Below are 10,316 nucleotides of genomic sequence, written 5' to 3'. Positions count from 1 at the left end.
ACCTCCGCCACCTCTGCACTAATTTCTCGCTAAAGAAAATCGCAATTGTCCGAGCGCGCTCTCTCCCCCATCTCATACCCATCATCTTTAAGGAAAAAACCTAAAAATTATCTCGATTTAGGTGTGAGATCTGATCGTCATGCTTGTACAGAGGTTGGGCACCAACTTCGTTGATTGGAAAATGGGTTAGGGTTAGGACTGTTGACTATGGTCGGTTTGAGTCTTCAAGTGAAGGTAATGTAATTTTAACTTTTCCAATTGTATGTGGTTTGCTTGGGGTGAGAACTTGAACTAGGTTTTGGTAGATTGTACTTGTGTAATTGATTTTTACCCGTGTATTTTTAAGGTTAGGGTTGATTAGGGCTTTGACAAATGAACAAATAATGAGTTAAATTGAATAAGTTGGTTGCTTATATAATTATGTAAAATGAAAATACTTGTTTAATTTATGTTTATATGTTGAGTAATTATTGGCAAATTGGTCATTGTGTTGATCTACAACATGTAAAAAAATTCATTACTATGATTAACTTAATTGCACTTTGATCAATCTAAGATAAGTAAACAGGGGCATTTAATATAATTTATCTTTTAATTTTAGGATGTATGAATTTATGACCGTAGATTATCATCATGGGGGGGAGGTTTGAAAAGAATATAGATCATTGAAGTATGTGGTTGGTTAAGTTTTCACTAAACATGATCACATTACTGATGAAATGTCAAAGTGGGAGCTAAAGGCTATCCTAACAGATCAATTAAAATATAGTTTGAACGGTGTGGTAGAACTCTTCTATAAGATTCCTGAAAAAATTTAGCACAAAGAATTAGAAAAAAATACTAGTGATAGAGACATCAATGAGATGGTTGATTCTCTTGGAAGAAACAAGAGGATTGCTATTTACGTTGTACATGGTGTCGAAGAATATACTGGTGAGGTTGATATTGATCTTAGAGAGGGAGCACGTAATGAAGCACCAAATGAGGATAATGCTACTACATATGAGGCAAGCCCAAGCAATGCAAATGTAGAGGATACTAATCAGGGCACTAATGAAGCTGGACATGATGAGAATGAGATATACTCTCCAATAGCATATTGTATTTGTCCTTAAGTACTCTCTTAAATATTAAGACTTATTCTCCTATATACTGATGGTTGTTGTATTTTTATGTAAAGGTTGTGAATGAAGATGATGAAGACAATGAGGCAACTACGGAAGCTCAACATGATGATAATGAGGTATACTATTCTATATTTGTATATTTTGACACATAATTGTTGTTGTTGAAGTTGCTTATATTACATGGGTTGATATTAGGTGGTATATATATAAACTACAATGATATTAGGAGGTATTTGTGTAAATTGCTATAATATAAGGTGGTATCCGTATAACATAACTTGATTATAGGTGGTAACTATATAATATAACTTGATTTTAGGTGTTAATTGTGGAACATAGTTTTAGTAGAGGTGTTATATGTATAATCAATGCTAGTTGAAGGTGGTATTTGTATGAATTTTTTTAAAGTAATGTGGCAACTGAAAGTTATAATCTTTTTGTGTGGAGCATTGATGAAGACAATGAGGCTAGTGATGATGATGATGAAGAAGACAATGGGGCTAGTGATGATGATGATGATGACCATGATGATGGGAGTGCTAATGAAGGATCAAGTGATGAAAATGAGGCCACTAAGGAAGCTAAAATTAATGACAAAGAGGGGCTTGTGGATGTAAATGTGGAGAATGAGGATTAGGATTCTGAGTTTTAACGTAGTGATGATGACTACAATGATGTTGATGAGGAGGATGTTGAGTTAGAGGAAAAAGTAGAGGCTACATCACAACCAATGACTAAGGTGAACATGTGATGCGGAATAAACATATCCCAAAAATTACAAGTGCATAACTAATCAAGTTATAGTATAAAAAGTTATCGATCCCACGAGGAATGTGTTTGTAGGAGAAAATTAGATTCAGTTCTTATGTTATGTGCGTGACAATTAGGAGTGATGATAGATGTGATTGTGGAGAGATGGAGAGAACGAGAATGATTGTGTGTAAAAAAATGATATTGAGAGTGATAAATAAAAAATAAATAAAATCACAAGGAAAGAAAGGAAAAATGAAGGAAATAGAAATCAAGAAAATAAAAGAAAAAGAAAAATAAAGAAAGAAAAGAATGAGGGTTCAATTAAAGATATGAGGAATCTAGAATTGAACCCACCTCAAAAGAAAAGACAATTCCTAGAGGGTTCTTGCCTCAAGGCGAATCAACGAATATGAAAATAAAGGAAAATAAAAAACTAATCCCAAGAGGGTTCTGACCTTAAGGTGAATAGTACAAGAAAATAAACTACAAAATAAATTACAAAAACTAAACTATAAAATAAATTACAAGAATTAAATACGAGAAAATAAATTTACTCTATAAACATGAAATAAATCTACTCTATAAGCATAAAATAAATCTAAGACAAGAGGGTTCTAGCCTCTTAGCTATTTAAACAAGAAAATAAAAAGATAAAAATATTAACAAAGAGGAAATTTACCATCCAAGAGGGTACTAGCCTCAAGATGAAAGCAAACCTCACTCTTGATCTTCATCTTCATCCCATCTTTATCTTCATCATCAAACAAAGAGAAGAAAAAAAAATATGAAGAGGTTAAAAAATTATTTTATTGATTGTAATAAAAAGTTACAAAATTGGAATGTCTTCTCAATTAAGAGTAACCCTCCTCTTTAAATGGAGTTACAAAATTTTTCACACCCACAACCCCTCACTCTCTACTCCTATTTATTGTAAACATCAGTGAATAAGAGCCATTGGATCAAACTTGAGTCCCAAGACAAGCAAAATCAACCATTGACTCGCGCTATAGTAAACTAGCATCGATGCTGGTATAGATGCCAGCATTGATGCCCCCATTGATACCTACTATATCCAAATTCTAACTTCACAAATAGCTTTGTCTCATCGAGATAGGTGATTTTTATATATTATATGTTAAATTCCGCCTTTCGGATTGGGAGATATTGCCGTTTCTTTGTGGCCAACCATTTTGAATATGATTTCTTTTCATATTAGATTTTTGATTTTCTTCAACTTCTACAGGCTACTCGGCTTGATTCTGGGCTTCAATAAAAGGTTACAAAATGAGGAAGTTGGAGTATTTTGGGCTTTTATTCATTATTTCTTTATTAACCTACAATTAAAGATAAAAATAATTATTAGTGGTATATTTATTCATGTAATATAGATAATAAGGGTATAAAATTATAATAAAAATATGATTATCAAATACCCCCACACCTAAACTTTTGTTAGTCCTCTAGCAAAAAAAAATACTAACTCACTTTCACAGGAATCGCGATTGTATTTAGTGCATACAATATGCCTTTAAACCTCTAGGTTACCTTAGTGGACGAGTTGTAGTCTCGTGAGGGTTTGTAGTAAATATATCCATAAAATTTGGTCAACTTACCAATTTAAAGAAGTCAGTAAATAATTAAATTTACTTGATAATTTTAGAAAATCTAATTGAAGCTAGTTATTACTCAAGAAAACGTTTTTATATATAACTCTAAGGTAAATTTTGTAAAAAATCTTCCCATTATAGCAAACAAAACCAAGCCAAACTTAGAAATTTAATTTAAAAGTTTTGAAAAAACATGATAACTCTTTGTTTTAAATAATTTTCAAGTTGCTTGATCAAAAATATTTTTCAAGTCCATATATACAAATATAACTATATATATATATATATATATAACATTTGTTAGCATTTTTTTACTCTTTCTTTCTTTGTGATTTTTTCCATTTTAACGGGCTTTCTAAGTGACCATTTAACGAGTTTTGGGCCAATGGATCCTAACCTAATTGGGCTTAGGTCATTAAGTATGAAAATACTCATTTGCCTTAATTACTCGGTCAACTTAGGCTTTATAAGATAGAATCACCTTGAATTTAGGAGTTTTTTTTTTACATTTTTGGTGCCCATTTTTCGCACTCTTCTTTGGAAAAGTTAGTTTTTTTTAATATATATGTGTATATGTATATATATTCTGAAAAATAAGTAGATCAAAACAACTTAAAAAATTATTTTCAACTCTGAGTTAAGCATGTAACAATTTTATTATTAAAAGTCTAAGTTAAGGCTTAAGCGAAGTATACTACTTTGAAAATTATTTCTTAAGAAATTTAGTTAGTGTTATCATAAAAGGTGAACTTGAATATATCACTAACTAAGGATTAGAAATTTTAAAATTTATCAAATAGATTTATCATAAAAGGTGAACTTGAATATATCACTAACTAAGGATTAGAAATTTTAAAATTTATCAAATAGATCAATTATTACTTAACTCTATTAATTTGGCAAGTGACAATATTTTTATGATTTTTTTAAAGGAAAGAAGAGAAAGAAGAAGAAAGGAGACAAAAAATTATGACAAAAAAATGCAACAAGGTAAAATAAAGAGGAAAAATAGCTACTTCCCACCCCCACACCTAATAATTAAAATCCTACTTAAGCACATTCCCCGGCAACAACACCAAAAATTTGATGTGGCATAAACATATACCAAAAATTGTAAGTGCATAACTAATCAAGTTATAGTATAAAACGTTATCGATCCTACGAGGAAGGTGTTTGTAAGAGAAAATTAGATTCAGTTCTTATGTTGTGTGCATGACAATTAGGAGTGGTGATAGATGTGATTGTGGAGAGATGGAGAGAATGAGAATGATTGTGTGTGAAAAATGATATGGAGAGTGATAGATAAAGAATAAATGAAGTCATAAGGAATGAAAGGAAAAATGAATAAAATAAAAATCAAGAAAATAAAAGAAAAGGAAAAATAAAGAAAGAAAAGAATGAGGGTTCAATTAAAGATATGAGGAATCTAAAATTGAACCCACCTCAAAAGAAAAGGCGGTTCCCTAGAGGGTTCTAGACTCAAGGCGGATCAAAGAATATACAAATAAAAGAAAATAAAAACTAATCCCAAGAGGGTTCTAACCTCAATGTGAATAATGCAAGAAAATAAAATCTAACTACAAAATAAATTGTAAAAACTAAATTATATAATAAATTGTAAGAATTAAATACGAGAAAATAAATCTACTCTATAAACATAAAATAAATCTACTCTATAAGTATAAAATAAATCTAAGACAAGAGGGTTCTAGCCTCTTAGCTATTTAAGTAAGAAAATAAAAAGATAAAAATATTAACAAAGAGGAAATTTACCACCCAAGAGGGTTCTAGCCTCAAGATGAAGGCAAACCTCACTCTTGATCTTCATCTTCATCCCATCTTCATCTTCATCATCAAACAAAGAGAAGAAAAGAAAAATATGAAGAGGTGAAAATTTCTTTTATTGATTATAACAAAAGTTATAAAATTGAAAGGTCTTCTCAATTAAGAGTAATCCTCCTCTCCAAATAGAGTTACAAAATTTTTCACACTCATAACCCCTCACTCTCTACCCTTATTTATTGTAAACATCGGTGAATAAGAGCCATTGGATCAAACTTGAGACCCAAGGCAAGCAAAATCAGCCATTGACTCGTGCTACAGTAAACTAGCATCGATGCAGGCATCGATGCTGGTATCGATGCCAGCATCGATATTGGTATTGATGCCAGCATCGATACCCCTATCAATGCCCCCGTCGATACCCACTATATCCAAATTCTGACTTCACAGATAGCTTCGTCTCGTCGAGATAAGTGATTTTTATATATTATATGACAAATTCCGCCTTCCGGATTGGGAGATATCATCGTTTCTTTATGACCAACCATTTTGAATATGATATCTTTTTATATTTGATTTTTGATTTTCTCCGGCTTCTACAGGCTACTCGGCTTGATTCTGGGCTTCAATAAAAGGTTACAAAATGCGGAAGTTTGAGTCTTTTGGGCTTTTATTTATTATTTCTTCATTAATCAGCAATTAAAGATAAAAATAATTATTAATGATATATTTATTCATGTAAAATAGATAATGAGGGTTTAAAATTATAATAAAAATGTGGTTATCAACATGAATGAGATGTTTGATGATATACCTTAAGTGGATGAACAATCAGATGGTGAGACAAAAGAGTTGGTGAGTTTACAATGCTCTGATGATGAGGAAGTCTAACATCTAAAAGTCAATGAGAATAAAGATTTTGACAAGTCTATTGACTTGGTTTTGGGTTTAAAATTTTCTTCCAATGAGGTTTAAAGAAGAGCTCTTAAGTTGCATGCAATACAAAAAGGGTATGATTTTTTACTACTTGCACAATAATTGTGAAGGCCTATTCAAGCATTTATTACAAGCATCGATTTAAGTTTGAAGGCATATTCAAGCATGGTAGGATGCTGAAATATCCTAACAATTGTCGAGATGTTTGCAAGTTCAAAGTTCATGCTGTGAAAATAAATGATGAAGCCACATTTCAAAATAAATCTGTGAGGCTCCAGCATGAAAATTATGGTGGTTTTAGAGATAAAAACTCCAAAGTCTCATCTGAATGGTTAGCTACAAGATATCTAAAAAAGTGGGAAGATGATCTTGATTGGAAGATGTCTATGATCATTTCAAATGTGAATAGAGACTATGGAGTCAACATTGGTGGTCTTATATAGAGAAAGATAGCTTGACTTTGTGAAGATTTATGGTGTTGTAAGTATTCAATAACAGGAGAGTATGAGACTATGCAGCTAAAATTGGGAGGAGAAATTCAGGGAGCTCGGCTTTGGTTAGAGTAGATGATATCAATAGGAACTCATCACCAGTTTTTCGAAGACTATATGTATGTTTGGTTGCATGTAAAGAAGGGTTCAAGAAAGGTTATAGGCCACTTATTGGCCTTGATGGTTGCCATTTGAAAAGTGGTTTTACAGGGCAAATCTTGAGTGCTATAGGAAAGGATGGCAATGACAACATCTACCCTATTGCCTATGCAGTTGTTGAAGAGAAGAATAAAGAAACTTGGTGTTGGTTTGTTGGCCAACTAATTGTTGATTTGGGTCTAGTGAAACGACGTGAATGGAATTTCAGACAGAAGGTAATATTTCTAATGCTCTACCTTGTATAATTGGTTACATGTTCTGGATAGAAAACTGGGAAAAGTTAAGGTGGTATCTTGTCACACCCGGGCCCGTTGGCGCGTGCAAACCCTGGAACCCACCAAGAGCAACTCGATATTAGCTAAAGTCTACTGCCAAAATGCTAGCACTAGTTGTTGTTGGGTCTTGGGCTTCTCTATTTAAGCTACTAATATTTCTTCACACTAGTCCATGTGGGATTAAAGTGGAGGTGTCACAATCACCCCACCTTATAAGGACTCATCACGACATGACAATTGGCACATCCCACTATTATCGTCGGGCGATGTGGATTCTAGAGGTGACTCCTACGGACTCTAGAGGTGGCTCCCACCGTATCCACATAGTGTAATACTTAGCCCCGTATAGCACTTAGATCCACACTTTCGGCTTGCAACTATTCTGATACTATTTTGTCACGCCCTGGGCTCATGAACCCATGAAAGCCGTGGGACCCATCGAGAGCAACTCGATATTGGCTAAAGTTTACTGTCAAAATACTAGCACTAGTTGTTCTTGGGACTTGGGCTTCTCTATTTAATCCACCAATATTTCTTCATACTAGTCCATGTGGGACTAAAGTGGGGTTGTCACATATTTGTACATGTTATAAGAAGTTAAGATGTTATCTACATATGTTATGAGAAGTTAATGTGTTATCTATACATATTATAAGAAGATCAGATGTTAATTATAGAAACTGTATGATGTATTTGTAACTTTATGTGTGACATATTTGCATATTCTTCCAACATTATGCTAATACATTCAAACTTTTAATGTTTATGTAGGGCTTAATTCAAGCTTTGAGAATAGTAGTTCCTACTGTTATATATATATATATATATATATATATATGCCAACTTCAAACAAAAATTTACCGAAAAGTCTTCCAAAGATGCTATGTGGAGAGCTTGTAGGGCTTTTACAATGATTAATTTTGATGAGGCGATGAAAATTATCAAGTACATGGATGAGGGTGCTTACAACTATCTTATGGCTGGAGATCCCTTTGCATTGGAGCTTGTATGCATTCAAGAAAAGCACAAAGTCAGATTGCTTGTTGAATAATATGTGTGAGTCATTCAACAAAATGATTCTTCAAGCAAGGGACAAGCCTATGCTCACATTTATGGAGTCCATTAGGAGGATGGTTATAAAGAGGTTCATTCTCAAACAAGAGAGCATTGCTAAGATTGAGGGTCATCTAGTGCCAATGGCATTTTAAAAAAATTAAATTTCTCAAGCATGAGGTTAGACACTGTAAGACTAACTTTGCAGGAAATGGCAGATTTGAAGTGAAATATAAAGAAGAAGATACCTACATAGTGGATTTGGGGATAAAAATATGTGGATGTAACAAATGGCAACTCAGTGGCTTACCTTGCATACATGGAGTTGCAGCTCTGATTAAAATTGGAATGTCTGTTGAAGATTTTTTGCATGAGGTATATACAAAAGAGACCTATATTCTAGCTTATGTCATGAATATCTCACCTCTCCCTGGCATGAAGCAATGGCCCAATATAGGATATCCTGAACCAGACCTTCCTCGAACAAGAATTATGCCAGGTAGGCCAAAGAAAAGAAGAAGAAGAAATATTGGAGAGCAAGTTGCATCCACCCAAAGAGTGGAAAGGAAAACGTTATAAAGTAGATGTAGGAATTATAGACAAAAGGGGCACAGCAAGAAGACTTGTAAAAATCCAACCTAAGCTAAAGCTCCACTTAAGAAAGGGGGAATGCCAAAAAAGTTACCTCAAGGGGTATGTCTCTAATATTTGTGTATTTTCAACTAATTTTTTTTAAAAACTGTAATTTGACAATAATAGGTATCTATCTTTATGATCTTTCGGATATAGGGTACTAGCCAAGAGAGGCCACAACAATCCAACATAGGAGCTCCTCATGAACGTGGTCAAGTGAGTAAATATTGACATGTATCTAATAGGCTTCATTCTCACATGACATCTCACATGTATTTAATTTTTGTGTGTACTCTCCAATTTTTTTTTCAAAACTTGAATTTGACAACAATAAATATCTATTTTCATTGTATATGGTACTAGCCATGAGAGGCCACAACAATCCAACATAGGAGCTCCTATGAAAGTGGTCAGGTGAATAAATATTGTCATGTACCTAATAAGCCTCTATCTTGATGATACCTTATATTTTTCTTCTTATCTAAATTACAGATTCCCTCTATGACAACCACCAATCTCTCACAAGCATTTATCCCCACATAAGACTACACACCAAGTTACTCACCAACCCCAGCAGAAACAACAACAAATGAGGACATGAGTGTAGTCAGAAATAGGGGTAATGTTTGCATTTCTGTGGCACAAATGAGGTAGGCAGGACAACAAATACAACAAGGAAAAAAATGAAGCAAAGCCTGCATGGAAGCCTTGATTCCTTTCTATTTTTTGGAAAATTTTGGTTATCTCAATGATTTTGGAAACTTATGGTGGTATGTGTAAATGTTTAACTAATATTTTGTAAACTATAGGTAGTATCTATGATACAGCTAAACTTATAAGGTGGTATATATACTCATTCTTAATATTTAAGTTGGTAGCTATATAAACAGTTAACAGTTTAGGTAGTTTATATAGATACTGCAGTTTGATTATGACATTCTACACAATAATGCATATATTTCTATCATTATGACAGGGTTGTAATTTGAGTTCTATTTTTTGTAAGTAATATTTCATCTGTGTTTATGATTAGTACATATTTCAAATTTTTGGTGGTCATTGTGAATTTCTTAACATAGCAAGTAACATTTAAGGTGGTATGTATATAAAAAGTTAACTACTTTGGTGGTTTGTATAGATACTGCAATTTGATTATGACTTTCTACACAATGATACATATATTTCTATCATTATCGCAGGTTTATGATTTGAGTTCTATTTTCTATAAGTAATATCTCATGTGTGTGTATGTTTGGTACATATGTACTACTATTAAGGTGGTAATTGTGAATTTCTTAACATAGCTCGTGGTTCATATCAAAATATTATCAAGGTAAGGTGGTATACATATCAAGTTGTGTTTTCTAAGGTGGTAAACATAACAAATATAAAAGTAAAGATGGTAACGATCAAAATACAAATCTATGATCATCTGTGCTGTGTGTGTGTGTGTGTGTATATATGTATGTATGTATGTATGTATATATATATATATATATA

The sequence above is a fragment of the Asparagus officinalis genome, chromosome 3 (assembly GCF_001876935.1).
Source record: "Asparagus officinalis chromosome 3, Aspof.V1, whole genome shotgun sequence".
NCBI lineage: Eukaryota > Viridiplantae > Streptophyta > Magnoliopsida > Asparagales > Asparagaceae > Asparagus > Asparagus officinalis.
Note: the sequence above shows the minus strand (reverse complement) of the source record.